The 23622-nt window shown below is 54.1% G+C and overlaps 1 protein-coding gene across 3 annotated transcripts in view; it reads left to right on the top strand.

Moving 5' to 3' along the window:
• Positions 1 to 9383: 9383 nt before the first annotated feature.
• The window catches only part of Ctif (cap binding complex dependent translation initiation factor), a 269043-nt gene continuing 254804 nt past the window's right edge, over positions 9384 to 23622 (top strand). The window contains exon 1 of one of the 3 annotated variants that reach the window (XM_071602778.1): positions 9384 to 9587. The gene's annotated coding sequence lies outside the window, so the exon portion shown is untranslated. The remainder of the gene's footprint in view (positions 9588 to 23622) is intronic. The other 2 variants (XM_071602776.1, XM_071602777.1) reach the window with 2 other exon arrangements.

Raw genomic sequence — 23622 nt, 5'->3', positions numbered from 1 at the left:
TAAGAAGGCTTTTTCTGTGCTGAGGAGTCTATAGTTTCAGTGTCCACCTCCATAATGATTAACTCGCCATTTGATCTTGGGCAACTCAGCAATTACATAAGTCTCTGTGTGTCAGTTTATTCATATGTAAAATGGGAATGATGATCATGTATTACTCATTGGGTTGCTTTGATGATCACATGAGATAACATGGAGTACTACGTGCTCAGTTTATGTCAGTTACTGTGACTGCGATTAGTATAGTGCTATCATTAATGGTGCACTTAGAAGGCCCTCCCCTTAAAACACAATAAATGCCTCGCCCCCATAAAGATGGCTGCTATCCAGGACAAACAAATGGAAAATAACAAGCATTGGAAAGAATGTGGAGATATTGGAACACTTTTGCACAGTTGTAGGGATGTGAAATGGGGTAATCACTATGGAAAACAGGATACGTTTCCCTCAAAAAGCTAAAAGTAGAATCACCATATAATCCAGCTATGCCATTTCTGAGCACATATCCAAAAGAATAAACAACAGGAGTTCAAGGAGCTAGTTCTATGTTCACAATAGTCAATAGGTAGAACAACCCAAGTGTCCATCAATGTGTAAGTGGATAAAAAAAAAATATGCCATGTACATACATTGGAATATTATTCAACCTTACAAAAGGAAATTCTGACCACATGCTAAAACATGGGTGAATCTTCAGAAAGCTATGTCAAGTGAAATAAAACAGGTACCAAAGGACAGATCCTCTATGGTTTCCACCTTTGTGAGGCTCCCATAGAAGTCAACCCCACAAAGAGAGGAGCTGCGCAGGGGCTGGGGCAGGGGAGGCTGGGGAATTTCTATTTCATGGACACAGTTTCAATTTTATAAAATGAAGAGTTCTGGGGGAGATGGATGGTGGTTGATAGTAGCACAACAACGTGAAAGTGGTTAAGCCACAGCTGCACCCTTAAAATGGCTAAGATGCTCCATGTTTATGTTACGCAGAAATAAGCACAAATTTTTTTAAAATGTTTAAATAACTGTTTTTCCACAATTAGGGATTTTTCTACACCTAGGAAACGGGAACATTCCAGGTGGAAGGAGCTAGCAGGGGAGGGAGAGCGACAGTGTAGACCAGCTAGAATGTTCTGGAGGGGAATTGAGTTCTCTCTCCCTTCCCACCGCTGATGGGTGGGCCACTCAGACAGTGATTGCATTTCGCCAGGATCCCTCCAGCTAATTCCAGGGCTGAGTGGCTTCTTCAAGCACAGCCTGTTAAGATAACCACAGCTTCCAGAGATGGGCCCTGCCCAAGAAGCTGGCATTCAAAAATTATAACCCAGTTGAGAGCAGAAGGGTTCACTGGTGCCAGCTTAGTAATTAAATTACAAGGTGATTATTAGTCTGCTCAGGCAGGAAGATCACATCAGAGTACTATAAGTAGCCTAAGACTAAAACTCTTCCCAGAAAAAAAAAATTACCTGTAACTAAATTAATACCATTTTCTACCAATTATAGATGCCCTCTAGTGACTATGAGGTTGCCATGGTGACATGCCCACTGAAAGGGTATGCTGGATAAGACCTACAATAAAGGATAGCAGAAAGGGACTCTTCCACATCTTATCCCTGGGTCAAACCAAAACTGTTTTCTAGGGGTGTGGAGGGAGGGGACAGGAGAATTGTCACTAGCCTGCTTCCCCTCTCTTCTGCTGCCCTGTCAGAGGTTCTGGGCTGGTTGACCATTTCTGCCACTGCCCTACAAGGAGCTCAGCAGCCTTGGCCTGTCCCCTACATGGCTCTCTTCCCCTGGGATGGGCTCCCATTCCACGTCAGCCAAAAGGCATCTTTCCTAGTTTTTCTGCAAACTTCCTTACCTCCTCCTCCAAGCCGCCTCTCTTGACCCACTGGCAGCTCCGAGCTCTCAGACCAGATTCCATTCCATCGTTTTCATTGGCACAAAAATACACGCAAAGGCTTCTGCGTGCCCCCTTCACTCAAGTGCCGAACTGATGAAGATGAGAGAACTCCTGCAGGTGACGGAACGCCTGAGCCACACCGACACGCCTCTGCTGGCATGTGCCAGAGAGAAAGCTGGGGGGGGGCAGAACTTGGGGATCAGATCTGAAGTGAGCTGCTATTTAAAGAAACCATGCTTACTCCTTTTGTAAAAGGAACAGCCATCTCAAAGTGACTTCGGTGCCAACTTCTGCTTTCCTGTGGTAGGTGCCTATCAGGACAGGAAACCCACCTTCAGTCCTTTCTGGAATAAGCAGAGTATCAGCAAATCTGATAATCAGCATTGTCGAAACAGAAACAGAGCTGGGGTGTGCCTGGGTTCTGCGCGTGTGAGGGGAGGTGAGAGGTCAGCTCCTCATCCACTGAACCCCCAGAGGTCGAGCTGAGAGCGGGGACGGGGGTGGGAAGGCACTGGGAGCTGTGCTGAGGCCAGGAGGGGGTCACGTGGCTGGGCCACACTGTACTGTTCGTCAGAATGACCACTTATCAGCAAACTGACTTCACCTCCTGAGGTCACAGAATAAAGCATAACTGGTCCGATTTTTTTCTTCTCCTTCCCACGCAGTCTGTGCCTGGTACAACAACAAAAATAACCAAAAGATAAAACCTAGCCTGACTATATGCTAAGTGCTTTAGACTATCTCCTTCAATCCTCAGAGGAACCTGCTGCGATATGTTCTACTATTTCCCAGGTCCATAGAGGAAATGGTCACAGAGTGATTAGGTTGCCCAAGGTCAAGTGGTTATAAAGATGAAGGCAAGATTCAGCTCCTGGGCTGCTGGAGTCCAGTCTGGAGCCAGCTGCACTCCCTTTCTGGCTGGCCAGACTGCTCCTCCCTGTGCTCTTCCCCCTGGCCTACTAGTTCCCCGCCCTCAGCCCCTGCTCACCCCAGCACATTCTGTGGCCAAAGCTTGGCTCTGCCTGCTCGTCCTGCGGATCTAACCCTGACACCGTAGCTTCTACGGTTGCTTTTTCCCTGAATAATCACTGTCTGTGTTATATATCTGGCTTGCTTCACATTTGAATCTTAGACTGCCATTTCTGTTTAAAAATGCATCTGTCATTTGGGCATGGTGGTGCAAACCTGTAATCCCAGCTGCTCAGGAGGCTGAGTTTAGGAGGCCAATTTAAGGAAATCTTGTCTCAATGAAATTTAAAAAGGACTGGGGATGTAGCTTAGTGGTAGAGTGCCCCTTGGTTCAATCCACAGTACCACAAAATAATAACAATAAATGATAATAATAATAAAATACATCTGTCTTCTGAAATACCCTATGAGGTTCCTAAGCATAAATTAATGCCATTTTTTTTTTATGTACTGGTCATTCATGATCTCTTAAGAGTAAATGGGTTGTGTGCACTTCATAAGTATTAAGACTAAAAAAAAAGTTATTTAAGTGATTTTTCAAATGTCTATAAAGACCTTTCAATAACACAGAAATAAATGTGGTTTTGATTTTATTAAGTAGGATGCAAAACTCATAAGCAATGCTATCTATTATAATTATACATAGTAAGTCACTTGTCTAAAATTTTTAAAAGTTAAAAATACTAGGTGGTAAATAAGTCAAGACAGACATAAAAACTTACTCAGATTTAGCTGGCTCTATCATCATTATTTACTGAAATCATTTTCATTATTAAAAAATTAGGAAGTGTGACAAACATTCAAATTTCAGAGTTTGGCGTGTGGGCCCCAGATGTGTATGCTGTCAAATCTGTCATGGGGTGGGGGGAGGGGCAGAAAGAACATTGTGATATTGACTTTTATGTTAAAAATAGACAAAAAGTAAACTTCCCTAAGACCAAAAGGACATTTGAATCACTAATCTGTAAAAAAAAAAAAAAAAAAATAGAATTTTAAGAACATTTATGTCATCCTAGAACATCATTTAAAATGCTTCTATTGGTGAACATATTAAAAAATAAATGAATAATAGCTAAGAAAATATATTGTGGGATTAAATCCTTTTTGACAGATAAAGTAGATGAAGAGGATCACTGTTCTATGGCATAGAATCATCTGAGTCATCAAATATGCATAAACTTACACACACACACCCCTTTGAAGCCTTAATTTAAAAGAAAAAGACACCTTATTACTAAGGCACTAGTGAGAAATAACAGTGTCCCCAATGCTTCCTACACTGAAGGAGAGGTGTTTGCTGGGAGTCAGAGAAGCATACCCTGATGTCTGAGATGAGGGCTGTGGCTAAGCTTGCTGGCTCAGAGGCCCACACCACCTACCTTCTGGCTGTGTGCCCCAAAGCAAATTCTTTACCCTCTCTAGCCTCAGATTCTCCCCCAGTGTCAACTAAATGAGAAAAAGCACAAAAAGTGTTTCTCTTTCAGCCTGGCACATGGTCATTGCTCGATTAATATATTTTCTACTTTCTTTGAAAGGGGATCTAGAGGTTGCAGATGGTTCAAGGCAAAATTATTTTGTAGATATTTCAGAATAAGACTTTAGCAGATAGAAATTAAAAACCGGTTGAAGAGGGAGAATGTAAGATAGAAGAGGGAAGACATTTTTAGGAGGAGAGTCCTACCTGGAGGGTTTACAAAGGACTGACTCCTCTCCCCGTGCTTGGTCTCTTTCAGGCAGTTCTAGATGTGGGTCTTTGAATGATGAAGAATAGAAACCCACTCAACCTAGCACAAGTGAAAGGCAAAGATGAGGCTATAAGGACACGGGACAATCAGGGATTCGAGAAAGGCTCAGTCAAGCAGCCAGTGACTAAGAACTGGAAAAGTTAGGAACCAAGCTGCCCTAGACATCTCCCCCGACCTGCATCCTTCTGCTCCAGATCCCTGCACTGCTTCTTCCTCTTGCACCTGGCCCATCTGTCCAAAAGCCTAGGCCCATCACCAAGGAGCAGAAGTTGTCAGTCTCATTCTTCAGATTTTTGCAAGAGTGAATCTGATTGGTTCAGATAGAGAGAGCCAGGCCAGCCTAGCCAATGGGGCCTTTGGATCAGGGGTACAGGGCAGGTCAGTTTAGCCTTGGTTACCTCTCCTGAGGTGAGGGATTCCATTTTTCTGGAGTATGGCCTGGAAACAAGGACACTTGTGTCTTGGAGAGATGTGGAGTGTATCTTTTTCCACGCCCCTCCAGGGACAAGGCTTTGGATAGCTCTCAGGCCACTGGCCTGTGAGTTCTGACCTTTAACTCCAAGGGACCTGAGGAATGTCCAATGACTCACAGCCTTCAGACTTACTGTCCTTGAATGTTGCAAGACAAGATCTGCTTGCTTCATGTTCGTGGACTTTAGGGCTTTGTTTAATGAATATCACAAACCCTGCTCCACTGGAATGAAACAGCTTAAAATTCATCTTTGGGGCTTCTCAATGTCACAGCTTGTTTTGCCAATGAGACTGACAACTTCTTGAAAGGAGAATTTCAGACTTGGAGACAATCTTAGAGATGAGAGTCTCAGTATCTCATTTTACAGGTGTGGAAACTGAGGCCAGAGGGAGGAAATACAGCACCGCAGGACAGGGGCAGGTGGAACCTGGGACCCCATAGGTGCCTGGCCACCCCTCATGCATGGCCTGCTCCCCGTGAACACCCCTTGGTTTATTTCTCATTTCACTTTTGCTTTCCTTAAGCTTATCCTTCTCTCTTTATGGCCCTTCCTCCACCACCCATGTCACCTTCCACAGTCACTTTGCATCTGCCTTTCGGGCAATGGTCTTTGAGGTTATACAGTGGAAGCTGAGAGGAGGCATGGGTGAAATTTAACCTGGTTCTATGGCGCTGTTATCTCTCTAGGCCGACACCACAGTAACACAGCACAGACACCAGACTGGCAACCTCCTCCTCCTGCGAGGTCATCAGTCACCAAAAGGCTCAGTGAAGCCATTATTGCTCCCACCAAAACTCACTCAGGGCTTCCAGGCCAAGGCAGGGACTTGGGCCATGCTGGCCTCCTCCAGATGGGAAGATCCAGTGCCTCTAGTACTTCCCTCCTTCCAGAAGCCTACTCTGAGCTCTGCAGGCCTTAGTCCACTTTAAAGTTACCCTCATGCCATGGGGCAGTTCATCTGTCTCCTGGGTGTCAACCTGGTCTTTCAGCTCCTGCAGGCAGGTGGCTTCTCGCCCCCAGGACTCTGGTGGGTGTCCACCAGGCCTTCAATCAAGGTGAGGGGGCAAGGACACAGCTCAGTGGTAGAGCATGTGCTTAGCATGTGTGAGGCCCTGGGTTCCATCTCCAGGACACAAAAATAAAATAAATAAATGTAAGGACTAATGGGGGTGCTTTCTCCCTGGAAAGGCCCCAGAGGGAGCAGAGAGACCAAATGGGAAGAAAGGAGAAATATTTCCTTTTGCTCCTGTCTTAGGCACGTGTGATTAGGAGAAGCAAAGCTGGAAACAGAAGAAACCTTCTGGTCTCATTTCTTAGGTGTGACAAGTCAGGCGATCCTGGCTACTCAAGGCTCCGGTTACCCAGTGCCAGTGTCATTTCCCCCCAAGACCCCTACTTCCTCCACTCGGCAACCAGCAGCTTTTCCGACTCCAGATGGCAGGCTGGGTCAAGGCCAGCTACAGTGTAGGGAAGGCCAGTCTCAGATGAGGGCCACCTAAACCCTGGCCTCTTACTTGGGAACTTCAGTTTGAGGACCCACAGTCCCCATTCTAGCCAGAAACGCCCATCATCGGAGGCTGCTCTGGAGAGCTTTCAACGAGACAAAAACATCAGGGTTAGAGCAGAGGACGAAGAGGATCTTGGGAAGGTCAGTGAAGGCTTATTAGACTGGAGGTAAAGCAGAGAGCCAGCTCCGAGGACGTGAAAAGTAGGAGATCAATTTGATGGATAGCCACGTGGGATTTCAGGGCCCCGTCCAGAGAGGCAGTCTTGGGTGGGGTGACTCAGTATGGGGGTCTTCGGAAAGCAGAATGGGGAGGGGGGAGAATATAAATCAGCTGATGGGAGGGAGTGGTAGTAGGCAAAGACTAGAACTGGGCCAAGGTTCCTTGAGGACAAACCTAACTTATTTCCCACATTAGCACGGAGGCTCCACCCACCCCACTTTGGGATCCCTTCCTATGACACAGGTTCTGCTGCTCTGAGTCTACTGAAAGGAAAATTCAGGGCTCATTCTTATTGGCCTCAAAGACCTTGGGACTAGAAAGACTTGACCATTACTGAGCACCTTCCATGTGACAGGTCCAGTTGAAGTACATTATGATCACTGGTTCTCACAAGGTCAAGAAAGCTGTTGAATAAGATGCCAAAGGTCACCCCACCTGGAGGTTAAGTCAGCTTCCCAAGGTTGCAGAAGCGGGAAGGATTATGCTGGGGATTGACACCTAGGGGTCAGGCTAACTTGAGAGCCCTTGTCCATACTGCCTGGTTCACCCAGGCCCATGCCCCTCTGTGGGGCCTGCCCTCCACGGACAGTTCACATTCTACACATTGCTCAGCCTCTCCTCACCTCTGGGGGTGTGGTTTAAAGCCGGAGCAAAGCCAAGACCCAGACAATTGCATTCTTGATTCTTTGCAGATGGCGGCCTATCACACAATGTGCAGAACTGCACTGACAACGAGATAAGGAAATGAGAATTTGCTGAAAGAAGAGAATCCAGTACTATTAGTTAATATTTGGTAAACCCAGGAAATTGTCCAGATGTTAAAGCATAAAAATAACTCACTGCTGAGCCAATGAGGCATAAATGCTAAGAGGCACAACCCAGCATGAGGAGTCAGGTGTGCATAAATGCCTTCCTTTGGTGGTGGGGGAGGGCTGGGCCTGGCACCCAGACAACTGCCTTCAGATACCCACTGCGCCTTTTACCACCTCTTGGCTAAGGAGGATCTCTGCTGAAGTCTCTGGACCCACTGCCTTCCCCCACCTGGGGAGCGGGGAGCGGGGAGCTGGGCGCTGAGACACCCACCATGACCTTAGTCCAAGAATCAAATGAGCCTCCCTCCAACAGGATGTGGATGTACGTGGTGCTTTGCTTTCCACCAATGCCTGGGAGTTCAGGGTCCCAAGCCCAGAGGACAAGCTCTCCATGCTAAACAAAATCCCATCCTTCCAGCCCAGGCCAAGCCCCACCTCTTCTGGGAAGCCTGTCCCAGGCTCCTTCTGCCCTCCACATTCACCCTCTAGCCAGCCCCGGATGGCTGCACTAACCTGTCCCCCAACAACCTGCCCCCTTCTCTGTCCTGCCAAATCTCCAGGGCCTTCAGAATTAGCTTTCTTCCCTCACATTTGGAGGCTTTGTGCCCTATGGCCTTAGTGAGATACCAGCTGCTTCCTTTATCTTTGTCAAAAGTCTTAGCGATTTTTTGCTCAAGTACCACCTCCTCCAGGAAGCCTTCCCAGAGCCTCTTCCACCTGACCACCCTCCATCCTGGTTGGCTCCTCCTCCAGGGGTTCCACAGCACTTTGTGTTTATCCCTATGTGAAGCGTTGACTATCCCCTATACTTTCACTGAGGGTGGCTCTTATACTAGATTGAATTTGAGGGCACACACTGAGGATCTTATTGTATCTAATTACAACAGGAGTGCCTGGTCTATGGGGAGTGTTCACCAAATGTTATGAGAAATCATCAGTAAATGGATTTCTATACGTTCTATATATCCCAGTTCCTCCAATGCCTTCCTGACCCCCCTGCCTGGTGAAGCTACAATATCATATTTCTCTTGAAGGCCTCCGTGCCAAGTTCAGTTTTAAGCAAAACTGTGGTGATCTCTGGTTAAGGAATGACTGGATTATGCACTGCATCAAATTCTTGTAGCTACCATGTCCCAGTCTTTAGCATGGCCAATGGAAAATTAATTGGTTGCAAAGTGCATATCTAATTACAACATCCCGCCCCTGCCACAGAGATGCGCAAATGTTAATCATAACATATGCATCTCAATAACCGACGGTGGCACTTACTGCAGCATTAATAACGCCACTTGGGCCCCCCCAGTGCTTACACAAAGCTCTCTTTTATCTGCCATTAGAACAGGCTTTGCACTTCGCGCGCGGAAGTCCTCATTCTTGGAGCTTTCTTGACTCTAAAATGTAGAGTTTCCCTGCCAGCCTGCACCGCGCTTCCGCCCCCACTGTAGAGGTCGCCACCCAGGGCTGCGCCAGCGCAGGGGATCGTTGGGCGACCTGTTTCGGGGATGCTAGATTGGGCTGTCTCGGCGACTCAGGCGGCATCCCCGGCGTCCCGGCGACACCCGGCTCTCCAGGGCCCGCCATCCCGGGAAAGAAAGGCGAACTACATTACCCAGCAGGCCTCCCGCCGCTCTCTTCCCTTTCAAGTCTTTGCACGTGGCCGGAGGGGGAGGCGGGGCCTGGACGTCACTCTCCTACATTCTCTTTCCCTGTGTCAGAACCGGGATCATTTTTTTTCCTTCCTCTACTCCCTCCCCCCTACCCGCCCCTCCCTCCCTCCTTCCCTTCCCTCCCTCCCTCCCCTTTCGGCTGGATCGGTGTGCCGGGGCGCCCTATCCCCTCCGCAGCTGGGACGCGCCGAACTCGAGGCAGGAGTAGGCTCTCTGGAGCCTGGTCCCTCCCTTCCCCTTCCCTGTCCCCTTCCCCCACCCCCGACGCGGGCTTGGCGCGGCGACCAGAGGAAACCCGAGGTGAGCATCCCTCGTCCGTCCTCCTTTAGTCGTTCCAGCTTGCCGATCGATTCGGGGACCCGGGAGGAGGGCTGCGTGACGTGCGCGAGCTTATAGATAAATCCTGGAAAACCGCCCCAAACAATTAGCCCCCTTCCCCCTCCCTGCGCCTGTGCGAGCCGGGTGTCCGCACCCATCCACGGTCCCTCTCCTCCCTCTCTCTGTAGGGGACTGCACCCTACGATCTCGCCCCGTCCCTGGGTTTGTCCCATTCTCTGCCCCTTTCCCCGCCCGGTAGGGAGCCGTGGCCCTGGAGCTCCGGAGCTGAGGGGGGTTCTTGGGGAACGGTCGGTTGGAGCGGAGTCGCGTTGGAGCGGCACAGTATAGCTGCTGTCATGTGCCGGGTTCCGACCCGGGGGGAGGAAGCGAGCGAGCGTGATTCCTCTCCCTTTTGTTTTGAAGCTCGCATTTGCTGCAGCGAGCAGTTGGTTTAGTACCAGGCAAACTTGCAGCTGTTCTGACCGCGCTTCGCCGAGGTAGGGAGCGAGGTTCGGGATGGTGGCTCGGGGCTACCGGCTGCCGCACTCGGAGCTGCCGGAGGGACCCCGCGAGTGTGTCCCCACACCTCCCCTCCCTGCGGTGCTGACGGTTTGTGTCTGTGGCAGCGACCGTGTGTGAGTGTGCGCGCCGGTCCCCGCGTGCTCGAGGATGTCTGTGGATGGCCGTCGTCTAGACAGGCAGCAGATCCCTCCCTCCGTCCGCAGCCAGCCCGCGGGCCGTGGGGGGCGCGGGGGATGGGAGCAGAGGAGAAAACCGAATTGGTGGATCAACTGCGGTCGCAGCTTTGGCCATTCCCCACAGTTGGGATTCTGCTGGCTTTTATAATTATTATTTCCGTCGCCGCGGTGCGCTCGGACCTGGAGAATAGATAAGCCCGGTCGTACCGGGGTTAAGTTGACAGGTTCTGAAAAGCCAGCTCTTGGTGGAGAGTGACCCGAGAGGCTGCGGAGTGGGCTTGGCTCCCGTTCTTCAGGACAACAAGCAGGTGACTGTCTCGCCGCCGGGAATGGCGGGCGCGCGGGGGGGAGGGGGGCGGGGCGGCGACGGCGGCTCCGCTGCTGCAGAGGTCTGGGGTCCCCCGATATGGTGTGCGGGGTACCTGGAGGCACGGGAAGAGGCGACCTCTGGACCGCGCATCGGAACTGGTTGAGGTTAAATACACTCGGGGGTCCAAGTCCCTGCCCGTGCCGGGTAGGCTGTCTGGCTTCGCGGAGTTTTCGGGGCTGGGGCTGGGTGTGTGTGCGAGCCAGGAAGGGGGCGCGGCGGGCGGAGGGGAAGGATGGCTGGCGGCGCCGTGTGCGTCCCTACCCCGGGAGCGAGGCGTCGCCTCCCCCGCCCAGCTGTTTGTGTGTGTACACACTGTTCAGGCGTGGCGTGGGGGGCGGGGCACACCGCGGCGTAGTGGGGACCCGCGTGGTCGGGATCCTGCGCGGGATCGGTCCAGCCAGCCGCTGGTGGCTCGAGTTGGACTCGCTGTCAGATGTGGTTCCACGCGCGCGCGCGCTCCCGGGTTACTTGGAGAGGAAATCTGAGACTCTGGGCCGGGGGACACCCTAGGGTCGAATGTGCTCGTCAGAGGTGTGGGAGTCCCCTGCTCTCAGTACAGCCTCTGCCTCAGTGCTCCCTATGTCCCCTGACCCCTCCAGCTGTCTTCCAACCCCAAGGCGCAGGAGGCTGGTCTGGCGGGGCGGGGAGAAGCCGCGGGCGCGCGCGTCGCCGCCCCCGCCCCCTGACACGCTAGTTGACCCTTGCACCGAGACGCCCTGTGGGTGCGCGTGCCCGTCGCTGTCTTCGAGGGCCTTGGAGAGAATCCGCGCGCTCTGAGCCTTTCCGCCCCCCGACAATTCTTAAGTCTGGGGACCGTGGGGACCAAAGTCTACCCGGCCGCTGCAGCCCAGGCCCAGCCCGCTGCAGCCCGCAGCTCAGCCGGCCGCGCGCAGCTGCCCGCCATTCCCTCGCGCGCTGCGCTCCATCTCAGCGGCCCGGGATTATCTCCCCGGCTAGGGGTCCGCTCCACCCCGGAGGAAGCTGCCGACTCAGCGCCGGCTGGAGCTTCCGCAGGGTGAAAGTGACACAGCACGAGTGTCACCGTGCGGAGCTGGAGAGGAAGGAGCCGCCCAGAGTGCGGGGAGGGGCACCAGGCTGACCGCCCTGGTTCCTCCTGCCCAGGGCTGGGACTGGGCCGAAAACCTCTGGAATCTCGGCTCCCAGCAGGCCCAGGCCGTGCGAGGAAATTGCTTGAATTTCAAGACAATCCAATTATCCAGGAACAGAATGCCCCCTCAACAGATGCTAGAAGGCGGCCAGGACTGGTTTCCATGACCCCAGGAAACTCCCTCTGAGTGTTTGAAAACAGGATTCCACTTACACATAGACCACCTCATCTGTTGTGTCAAGTGTCTGTCCTGGATTAGGAACAGCTCAGAGGCAGTAATTTCGTGGTGCGTTCTGGGGTACAATGCCATGCATGATTAACAGATTGCTAGAATTACAATATGTCTCTACGACTTTCCAGGCTTAACCCTTAATTGCTCTTATTAAAAAGATGTTGAGGGAGAGGAGTACCCACCCCATTTATAGATGAGGGCACTGAGGCTCAGCAAGAGATGACTTGGCTAAGGCTTCAGTAGGGCAAGGGCAACTTTCCTCCTTTGTGTTTTTTCTTGGCAGCCTATAGCTTTTTATTTAAATTAGGACTACTTTTTATTTTTTTGAGTGGGCCCTTGATGTCTCAGGAAGTACTGAACCTGAGCAAGGGGTAAACTAACACTTTTGACTTGCTAACAGTTCCAAATGAAAATAGCCATTAAAGATCAGAAGTGTTATCACTCATCTAAGAATTTGCTGTTGAGGTATCCAGTAGATGCCAGCTTATAACAAAGGCATGTGACGTACATGTTTCTGAAACGTATGTCCATGTTCATAGGGGTGTGTTCAAGGAATCCTTATTGAATACAAGTTTTCTTCTGTAATAACCGGTTTCAACACCAACAGATTTAAAAAATGTAGATTTCCTGAGAAACCTTCTCAGGTTATTCTTCCTATCTCCCTCCCACCTCCAGGGATGGAGAAGCCCAGAGAACAGCAAAGAACTCAAACGTGCCTATGGGAATTTCTCAGTTCTTACATGTGAAGGGTCCTCAGACATAGCTCAGAGGATTTGGGGCTAATCATCTAATCAATCATTCATTTACAAATATGTATTGGGAACCTACAACTTTGAATATCTAGAAGGGCACACCAGAAAATTGATCACATGGTCTCTGCTGTGTATTAGATTTAAAAAATGCATTCTAGGGGTAGAGATAAAGGAGAGAGTTTAATCCCAGCAAATGTTTATTAAATATCTGTTTAGGCTAGATGATTCATTGTTTGGGGCACACAAAGGTGGTATAGCAGAAATAGTTAAGTTACAATGCAATAACAGAGCCCCCAGGAAGGACTAAGTCGTAAATATTTCAGAGCACTCACCTGGGATGTAGTTGGTTTCACATATGTTGGTTGCAAAAGGCCTGTCGTGCTCCTTCTTATCTTAGAACAAATGCAGAAGGCAGCAATGGCACGAAAGGCCCTTACATCCCTGTTCCGCTGGACTCCTGGCTGTTTGGAATCTCGAGGGTAGGCCCTCAGGTATGTCCTTCTGCAGAAGGTAGTCCACTGCTGGGCACTTATGGTAAAGCCACCCAACAGGTTCTTCTGAGCAATGAGGAGCTGTTGAAATGTGCGCCCTGGTTCCTCCCCAGCGCTGATATCCTGTGATTCAGTGAGAGGCCGAGCAAGGTCTCCCTCAAGCCCTGTCTAGTGTGGTGCTTTCACAGGTTGCATAGATGTTTTAGTGTGGGGCTGCCTTTATCTATTCCAGATTCACTTCTGTCATCCGTGACATTGTTCTTCACTTTTATTTCAATTTGGGGGTTCACTGCTTTGTTTTAAGGTTATACTGTTTACTGCCCCGATCAGAAAGGAAGAAGTAGGAGGTGGGTGGTTAGGATGGAGAGAGAATCCTGCGAGCAGATAGACTATGAAGTACAAATAGGCAGATTGCAGGTTTTTGTTTTGTTTTGTTTTGGTACTGGGGATTGAACCTAGGGGTACTTTACTGCTGAGCCATATCCTAGTCTTTAGTGAGGCAGGGTGTCACTGTTGAGGCTGGCCTCCAATTTGTGATCCTCCTGTCTCATCCTCCTGAAATTGTAGGCACGCACAAATTGCATATTTTGAGGATTCTCCAAACTCTCAACGGCAGTTCTGTGTAACTTACCTGATCGCCTGGTAGCTGCTTTTGAAGTGTTTGGAGAGGGGCTCTTCTCCCCACCACTGGGCTTCCTGCTCATTCTTGGGCCCTTGAATCAAGCTGCTCACTTTCAGGCTTGGATTTTCTTCTGCTGTGTTTCTGAGCTGTGTTTCTGAACAGGATAAGAACAGACCCTCCCTTGGATCCTAGGCACCCAGAGCCGGGTAGGGCCTTGCCGATGACTTAGTATGAAAGCTCAGAGAAGTGAAAAGCCTGGCCCGGGTATTCGTGAGCCCTTGGTGGAATGGGGAAAGAAAGCCTGGTTTTCATATCTCATCCCATATTGTTTCTCCATGGCAGATGCTTACTGGAAAGAAGTTGGGTCCTTATTTCCCAAAGAGCAAGAGCCCTCCATCTTCATCTTTCTCCTTGGTCTCTGGGAAGGCTCTGGAGTTCATTTGTGACTTGAGGTTGCTCTCCTTCAAGGTTGGCCTTTCCTGCCTTCTGTTCCATCTTTGGCTTCAGGAATGAATGAGAGCACGGATCTGGGAGAGGCCAAGGGCCTGGGGCTTCCCAGTGCTCCTGTTGGCTCTGTGGCTTTCTAGCCCCGTGGCCGTGTCCTCAGAATCTCCTGGAAGGGTTTGACAAGCTGTCATGTGCATTTATCTAGGAGGAGTGTCCGTAGCTGCCATTTGCTTCTCAACTGACACAAACCATGGGAGGAAGAGGGCAGGGGTGGGGGGGCTTGTGGGCACAGAGGACGAATCTACCTACGCTTGACTTGACTTTCCAGTTTGCCCGGTGCTCACACAACTCACCTCATCTGCCCTGATCGGGGGCTGTTATCTTTACCAGCACAGGAGACTGTCATCTTGGTCTTCATGTTGCAGACGAGGAAACCGAGTCTCTGTGGTTAGTGACTTGTCCAAGTCACAAATAGAAAGTCAAGCAGGGATCTGAACCCTGGTCCTCAGACTTCAAACTCTGCCCATCTGACACTGTCATGATGGTTTTGAACCTTTCAGAGTGTCTTTGTGTCTACCTTGACACATCCTGCCATGGACCTAGTTAGATCCAACTGCTGTCTTTCCCAGGGGGCAAGAGGGATGAAGGATGGGAGGCGGTTGCCATGGCGATGGTATGTAGAGTGGGGCCAGTTGGGGATGATTTCAAGGAGGAGGTGAATTTGGAAGTCAGTCTGGTTTTGTGGGATAAGAGGTTTGGAGCTGGGGCAGTGGCCCAAAAGTGATTAAGGGGAAGCTGCATGCATGGGGTGGGGGACAGAGCAGACCAAAGGGCTTTGGCTGGTCATCCTGCCGGAGCAAGAGCTTTTCAATAGTTATTGACCTCTGGTTCCCCGCCTGCTCTGTGCTAGGTTCCGGGGCTTCAACAGGGCCCAGCCCCTGCCTCAAAAAGTGCACTGTCTAGTGCAAGAGGTGCACTTTTAACTGTTCACTTCAATGTGAGCCCAGTGGTCGAGGAAAGCAGTGTGATGTGGGGCACCTGCAATCACAGAGGGCTTCCTGAAGGAGACCGCTCAGGAGCTGAATCTTAATGGAGGAGAAGGAACTAGCCAGGGGCAGGACATTCTGGGAGAAGGCTCGGCCTGCACAGAGGTGCAGAGGCCTCAGGCTGCCTGACTTTGAGAAGGAACCACATGCAGTGAGGTCAAATGCAAGGGCAGCCAGGCCGACAGCCTCAGAGCAGAGGAGCGGCGTGACCTTGGCCGTGGGTCCTGAGCAGAGCAGAGATGTGCAGCCAGGGATCAGAGAGGAGCATGACCAGGAGCCGGGCAGCCGCTGGGCTGATGAGATTCCAGATGGTGTCCAGGTCACAGGGACGGAGGCCCTGGCTGTACACCTAGGGATGGGCCAAAGGCATGTGGCACACGTGTGTGTGGAGTCAAGTCTGTGTGATTGCTTAGATTTGGGAGATGAGGGAGGTGCCCCGGAGATGCCCAGGTTTCCGGCCTCACCGACTGGGCGGATGGCAACCGAGGTGGGACCTCTGGTTGCCGGAGCGGGTCTGCTGAGGCGGGGTGAGAAGGAAGATGGTGGAGAGGGCCCTGTCTCGGGCTTGGATCGGGCATCACACAATGCAACACACTAGGGAGAAGCCCCAGGAAGAAGAGTGGGCAGGGGCCACGGTGCCCAGACAGGGGAGCCGCCTGCCACACAGTGTGACAGGAGGGGGCTACTGGGACAGTAAGAGCAGACCTCTTCCTCCCATTGTCAGAGAATCCTTTGTCACACAGCCGGCCGCTCAGGGGAGCCTGGTGGGGGGGATGCTGTGTCATGCCGGAGGCCCAGCTGGCAGGATCTGGCGACAGCGAGAGCCAGCCTCAGCTGCAAGCACTGGAGTGAGTCCGGGCAGCAGCGTTGTAGGTTTTCGACGTCCACAGGGAGCCGGGCCTTGCCTTGCCTTTGGAGCGGGAGTCCAGGGTGGGAGACGGCAGCCTCTTCCAGGAGAGGCATAGTCGGGAGACAAGCCGTGGGCATCCAGCGCCACTAAAAAGCCATCCCAGGCTGGGCCGAGAGAAGACTGCAAATGAAGCAGGAGAGAGCAGCGGCCACTCTGCTCTGGCTGCCCCCAGGCCTGGCCAGTGTTTTCATGTTGGAATTCCCAGGACCTAAAACAGTGCCCGGCGCACATTAGGTGCTCAGTGTCCCCACATGTGCCCCGGGTTAGTTGTCTGGGGCTGAGGTCCACCAGGGAAGGCTTCCCAGAACAGGCTCAGGGGGTCTTTCTGACCCCGACCTGGAGTGCTCAGTTCAACAGAAACAGGGATCAGGAGCTTCCCAACCGCCGAGCCTGGAAATGCTGCAGGAGTCACAGCTGCAAGGGGAAGCCGACCCTCCAGAGGCCAGTGGAGAGCAAGTTTGGCCAAGCCTGGGGCAGGGGGGATGTTGGGGGGCGACTACTGGTCTCAGAACCCCCAGGGGCTGAGTCCTGACAGTCCCCTCCAGGACTGGAACAGAGACCAGGAATTGGAATGAAGACCCTTTGCCTCAAAAGGGCACGGAGCCAGTTCCTGTGCTTGGAGGAAGCTTCAACTGGACGTTTGACCGTTGGCATGAGTGCCCTGGGCGGATTCCCATGGCCACTGGCCCCCCAGACCATGCCTGCTGTGTCTTCCCCATGTCTTCAGGTCCCACGGTTTCAACCTGGGAGATGTCATGGAGGCCACTGGAAGGCAGCACCCTCCCCCTTACCCTGAGCCTCAGCCTCTTCCCGGGTCCTGTCCCCAGGGGCCCCACAGCCGCAGTGAGTCGCGGCTTCTGGTCCTCTCGCCATCCTTCTGTTGCTGCCAGTCGGGCCTCAGTTTGTCAAGCTAAGACCGAGAACCGGCCCATTTCTGTCCCCACTAGCTCAGCAGAGGGAGCTTGGGAACACAGACGGCTGCGGCCCAGGCGCTCTCTAGGATGTCCTGAGCAGCTTTGGCCTCGGGCTCTTCATGTGATCCCAGAGGAGCGGCGGCAGCAGACGCAGACTCCTTCCTCCAGCATCCAGAACACATGTCAGCATATAAGTCAGTGGCCCGGGAATCCTGTGCACCAGCTGACGTTCAGTGAGTGTCTATTATGTGCCTGGCTCGGTGCAGAGCACACTCTGTGTGGCTCGCTAAATGAAAGTAACATCTGGAGGGGAGACAGAGGGGCAGACACGTGGAAATGCCAATCTGCGGTGGCGACAGTTGAACCTAAAAGTTATTCAGGAAGAATGTGTGTGGTTCATTCAGAGCGGGGTGGGGGTGGGGGAGCTGCTGTAGGGCCCAGCTGCTTCCTTATAGGGCCTTCCCTCGGGGTAGGCAAGATCCTGACGTCATCGCCAGCTGGGAACCGCAGGCCTTAGCCGTACACGTGGGGCATTTGCTGAGATATAAGTTGAAATCGTGAGATCAAGAAAGCAACCTGCGATGGAACTCACGTTGGTCTGCCCCGACCCCGGACGCTGGTCACTGTCAAGTGGTTTTGGAGCATGCAGCGGACCTGTCCCTCAGTGGCCGTCTGCAGTGTCCTGAGCTTTCTCAGGAAGCAGGGAGGCTTTCTGCTTCTGCACCTCTCTGCATCGGCCGGCTGGTTGGGCCTGTGTGGCTCACACGTTCACCAGGTGCCTGCGCAGCCGGGTGGCATCAGCTGCCTGCTGTCTGGGCACGCTCTGCCACTTCCTGCGGGACCCTGTCCTGATGGGGGCGGGTGGTGCGGTTCAGGGGTTCTGGAAAGGCACTCAGTCTCCCCTTTTCCTCCTCTGTCCACATTCTCCTGGTTTTGCCTTGATCCTTTGAGCCTAAGCCTCTTACCCGGTCAGCGTTTGGTTCAGGTCAGCGGCATCTGCAGGGCTCGCTCCGTAAACAAGGTGAGATGAGTGGCACGAACCGGGCAGGATCCCCGCCGTGCCTTCCCATCTCGGCTGGGAACAGAGTAGCCTCGTGTTAGTGCCATGTGGTCGGTGCTGGGGGAGGGGGTGAGGGGTGCTGAGCAACCAGGAGGGGCTGTACTTTAAAAAATAATAATCCAATGCACAGTAGATGTTGGGGTGCAGGTGTAGACGGAGACTTCCCTGGGAAATGGGCTCAGGGCCACAGGGTCATGGGAGTGTGTGTGTGTGAGCCACCCGAGACTCCAGACGGTCAGTCACGCTGCAGGGTGCACATGGGGTTGGTGGCTAGGGGCTCGTGCCCAAGAGGTCAGCATCTGCTCCTGTTTTGCACAGGGGGCTAGAGAGGAAAGCGTCCCCCGTGGGGACGTTTTTGCACTCAATTCAGACATGGCTCAGTTTACAAGACTCTATCTTCTGTCTCCTGTGATCCCAGTTGTAGGGTTAGGGTGGAAGTAAGGAAAGATTAAAACCCGTGGCTTGTGGGATGTCACTGGCTAAAGGTGAAAGATCATTGGACTAATGGTGGCTTTAAAAACAGGGTATTTGAACTCATAGCCAGGGGTCTAAAGGTGGGTTCTTTAGTGGATCAGTGAAAATGCCAGGACTCGTCCTAACCTACTAGGCTAACATCCACAGCCTGTTGGCTTTGTCCTCGAGTCTCTCTCCTCCTGGTTGTAGCAGGGCTGCCATTGCTCCAGTCATCATATTCTCATGTAACTATCCAAACTCAGGCAGGAAGGCGAGTCTCTCCTTAAGTGTCTTAATTTTTCAGGGAGAGAAATCTTTCTAGAATCCTCCTGCTAGGATTCCCTTCAAGTCCCATTCAAGTCTCCACTTGGCCACCACGAGGGCCAGGTGGAGAACCTGGGACAGAACCATCCAGAGGGCGGGAGGACGTGTGTCTGGTGGCCTGGGCAGCAGGAGCGGACGCCTGTGGGCCAGTGACGGAGACAGCAGTCCCCTTGACAGGCGGCTGTGGCACTGAGAGGAGTGGCTCCTGCTGTGGCTGGGGTACCTGCAGGCTGGGGAAGGTGGGGGGGGTGCCGCCGTCCCTCCCCGAGCCACCCCCACCATGTGCATGTGCAGGAGCAGCCAGGGCTCTTCCCAGCGACTCCCCTGTGCCCAGGCACCCCTCCTCTCTGCGCAGGGGCGCTCCGTCCTCTCCTCCTCCCACAGCGCCTGGGATGGCAGCCCCACCGCCTCCCCCTGCGGCAGGTGCCTCCTCTGTCCTCAGACCTTGAGGCCCTGGGCATCTCCCACAGGCTGCCGCAGCACCTGGCGGGATCCAGGCTCCGTGGCGACAGCCGGGGTGGCGATGCAGGGTGGCGATGCAGGATGAGCAGCGCTCACCCTCGACGTTGCTCCAGGTTCCACTCAGCTCAGCTTGGTGCTGGACGGTGGCCTGGTGAGGGCTTGTCGATGTCCACTTTTTCTTGCCTTAAAAACGAGGAAAGAGAATCAACTGTGTGGCCGGGCCCCGTTGTGTCCCCCCAGACAATACGATGAAGGCCGGACCCCGCGCCTCAGCCCAGCCCTCACCTGGCTCTGGCCCTTGCAGGGGCAGGAGTGTCGAGGCGGGTCCTTAGGGTGGGTCCCCGTTCACCACGATTGGCATCTTCAGAGCAGGGACTTTAGAGCCAGAGATGCCCCTGCACCAGGGAAGGCAGCGTCCAGGTGCGCACGAGAGGCCACATGGGTCAGAGTGATGCCCTCCCCGCTGGGGACCCAGAGGTGGCTGAGACCGCCATGTGAGCCGCGGGCTGGGAGGGGCGTGGGCTGCACTGTCCCCTCCAGAGTCTCTGAAGCTCGGGTGTGACTGTGTTCAGTGACAGCCTTTGAGGAGGCCATTAGGTAAAATAAAGCCATTAGGGTCGGCCCTGATCCAGTGGGACGAGTGACCTTCAAAGGAGAGGACAGGGGCTGGGAGTGGCTCAGGGCACTTGCCTAGCTGCTTGGGACCTGAGTCCCCAGAACTGCGGGAGGGGGCTGGGGTGGATGAGGGCCCAGGTGACACAGACGAGGGGCAACCACCGAGGACACGGTGACAAGCCAAGGAGAGGGGCCTCAGGAGACCAGCCCTGCCCTGCAGAGAGGACTTCAGCCTCCAGAGCTGGGGCAGCGAGTTCCCAGCCACCCTGGGGTCCTCTGCCATGGCGCCCAGGATGCCAACACACGTGGGGGCCCCGTGCTTCCTCGCCCCAGTGTGTGGGCTCCTCTGTCCCTGGGTGTCCCTCAGAGAGGCCAGCTGCACATCCCGGCCTGGACTGTCCAACCGGGGTCTGGTCTGTGAGCTGCTGTGTTGGCAGCTGTCTGTAAACACAGGGATCCTCAGGTGGCACTTCTCCCAAAGCCCTGGGAAACCCAGTGAGAACTTTAAAACCCAACATTTGTTTAATATTATGATGTTAAAGTACTGAGTGGGCACTTTACACGTATTGTCTTAACCAGCCCCACAGCCTCTGTTTTATAGATGAAAAAATGGCCGCACAGAGAGGTTAAGTAATTTACTGTAGGCCACAGAGCTAAGAGGTGGCATAGCCAACTTTGGTTCGGCTTTGCCTCTTAACCCTCATGGACGTGATTGACAGGTTAGGCTCAGGTCCCCTTGTGATGTTCTGAAAAGGCCGCTGGTCTGCACCTGGTGACTTGGGTGATCTCAGGCAAGCCACTTCACCTCTGGACGTTTTCAGTAACCTCGGGGCCCGGGTGACATAAGGTCTAAGGTCCTTGCTTCTCAGTGTGATTCCCAGTGCCCGCCCTTAGCGCAGGGATCCTCCTCAACTTGGACTGGCCTGGGCAGGAGTCCGGCCACCTTCTGCAGTTGCCCCGGAGCCGCCAGCTGGTCAGGCAGCCTCACTCCTTCCCTGGACAGTTCGTTAGGGCAGAAATCACCCCACCTGTGCCGGGCTGTGCTGGGTTTTCAGGGGGAGGGCGTGTGTGGGGACAGGATGGCTAGTGAGGTGCTGGCCATGCATTCTCCTCCTCTGGGTGCCACCCAGGAGGCTGACTGCGGCTGCAGTAGGCACAGGGAGGTGGCCTTGGGCACGGCACACTGGAGGCCCAGGCGGAGCCACAGGCCTGTGTCTTTGGTGACCTCCTGTCTCTGTTGCCCCTGGACCAGGGGAGAGCAAGGCGGGGGAGAGGGCAGGCTGGCCCCGGGATACAGATTGAACCGGTCCCTGGGCACAGAGGGGACAGACCCCACCTCCAGCAGCCCGGCTCCGGGAGCACCACGGGGCCTCATGGTTTTATTTACCTCGTTAGAGGCAGGTTGCTCAATGGGCCTTGGATAGATCTGGACTGCGGAGCCGTGGTCAGCCTTTCAGAGTCCCCGGCTTCCAGTGGCCTGCTGACCTCTGCAGCTCCAGGAGCCCCAGCCTCTGTCCCGGGTCTAGGCCTCTGGGGAAGGGGCCCTGGGGTTGGGTGGGCTGGGACCCCTCCTGCCTGCTGCCCAGCATGGGGCGGGGTGTCCACTGCTGTACCCAGCCCACGTCTCCTCCTGCCCGGCTGTTGTCAGGGTCAGCAGGGGCCATGGCTCCTGTGTTCCTGGGATGGGGGGGCGTCTGCAGGCAGATGCACCGATTCCCATGGAGACCTGCAGGGAGAAGACGCGGGGACGCACCCAGGTCACCTGCAGACAGGCCAGGGGACCCGCCTTTCTGAGCCTCTCTGGTCCTCTGGAGGGAAGTGAGTTGTGTCCAGCTTCAGGGAGCCCCCCTGGCCCTCAGGAGCTGGCTCCACAGCTGGTGTCCAGCATGTGTCTGGTGGCCTCCCAGGCCAGGTGGGGCACAGGGACAGAATGGGCCTCACCTCGTGTGTTGGCCCTCGACACGTGGCAGAGCCACGGCCCCCGCCAGGCTCTCCTCTCTGCAGTTCCACGCTGGTGCTGCCGAGAGATCTGCCGCACGCCCCCTGCAATCTGGGAGATGGAAGATTCTAGAAACTTGACCTCATCCCAGATCCAGCAGCTGGGAGGGACCCGAGGCTCTTGCCTCCTTCAAGATCTTCTCGGTGGCCTCTGGGGGACGGGGGCCCTCTGCCTCACAACCCAGGCCTGACCTGACGACAGGTTCTTAGACGGAGGCGCCTCTGAGCCACACGACCGCGTGTCCCACCTCTTCCAGGGCCACTGAGTATTCAGAGCCTCGAGTCTTGACTTTGAGTGCTGCTGTCTCTGGGTTTCTCTTGAGCCCTCCAGAACCTACCCTAGACCCCTGGACCCCCTTCTCTGCATCTCTTACCAACGTTCCTCCCCACAGGGAACACTGTGCTTGAGGTGTGGCCTGTCACCTTCCTCCATTGGAGCATATGCTTCTGTTAATGTGGCCCATGACTTACCTTTTCCAGGAGCAGCTTCTGGGTGAGAGCTACCCCTTCTTTTACCTCCTGCCGTAACAGTCTGTGGCACAGACGTTTCCCCAGCCTGGCTCTTCCCGGCCCTGATGAGCAGCCTAGGCCACTCTGCCCAGACCCTTGAGTGGTCGTCCGGGAAGCTGGGGGTCAGGGTGTGCGGAGGCAGTGAGGTTCTGGAGGGCTGGCTCACGGGGCCGGATCAAGAAGGCGCCCACCCCTGAGGGAGGGCCGGTGGCTGTTGGGACCTGTCCCCTGTGCGAGGACCACTGCTGTTTCCTTGGCCTCTCGGCCTCTGGTGTCAGCTCTCTTTGTCCAGGAAGCAGAGATAAGATTTGGCTTCTCACCTTTGCTCAGTTTGCAGGGACCCTGGGATGTGCAGGTGCTGGTGGCTTCCCTGGGCAATGGAGGGAACGATATTTCAACTGAAGGCCCTCTCGTGGCGTTTAGGAAGCATCTGGAGTGTGTGTGTGAGAGACATCAGGCTCAGCTGGGGACGAGGGACAAAGGAAAGGAAGACTCATTCCTGTTCTCAGGAGGCTTCTGCCAGTGGGGACAGGGAGCCCTGTACGTGGACAGCGGGGACGAGGAGCCCTGTACGTGGACAGTGGGGAGCACGGGCCACGGGAGCCTGGCTCAGGCTTCCTCTCTGCAGGAGGAGGTGGGCGGCGGACCCGGCCCTCCACCGGCCACTCCTGGAAGCGTGCGAGTCTGGAGCCCGTCTGTTTCTGAGCACCCAGCCTGAGGCGGTCACTCCTGAGCCACCTGTTGGTCTTGTCTGTCCTTAGCTGCCTGGACACCTTCTGGCCATGGGGGTGGGGGGACATGGCTGGCCCTCACCCTGCGTTGCCTCAGCAACATCTGACCTGGACGGGGCCTCGGGTGACCATTGGAAGGAGGAGGCAAGAGGGGGCCCGTGTCAGCCCAGGGAGGGCCGCGGAGGTCCGAGGCCTGGAGAGATGGGACCCTCGGGGCCTCTACAAACCCACTGAGCCTTGGGAGTTCCACCGTGTCCCTGCTGCGGAGGGCGAG

The sequence above is a fragment of the Marmota flaviventris genome, chromosome 16 (assembly GCF_047511675.1).
Source record: "Marmota flaviventris isolate mMarFla1 chromosome 16, mMarFla1.hap1, whole genome shotgun sequence".
Lineage (NCBI taxonomy): Eukaryota > Metazoa > Chordata > Mammalia > Rodentia > Sciuridae > Marmota > Marmota flaviventris.
The sequence above is the reverse complement of the archived record's forward strand: the minus strand, read 5'-3'. Positions and strand labels throughout refer to the sequence as shown.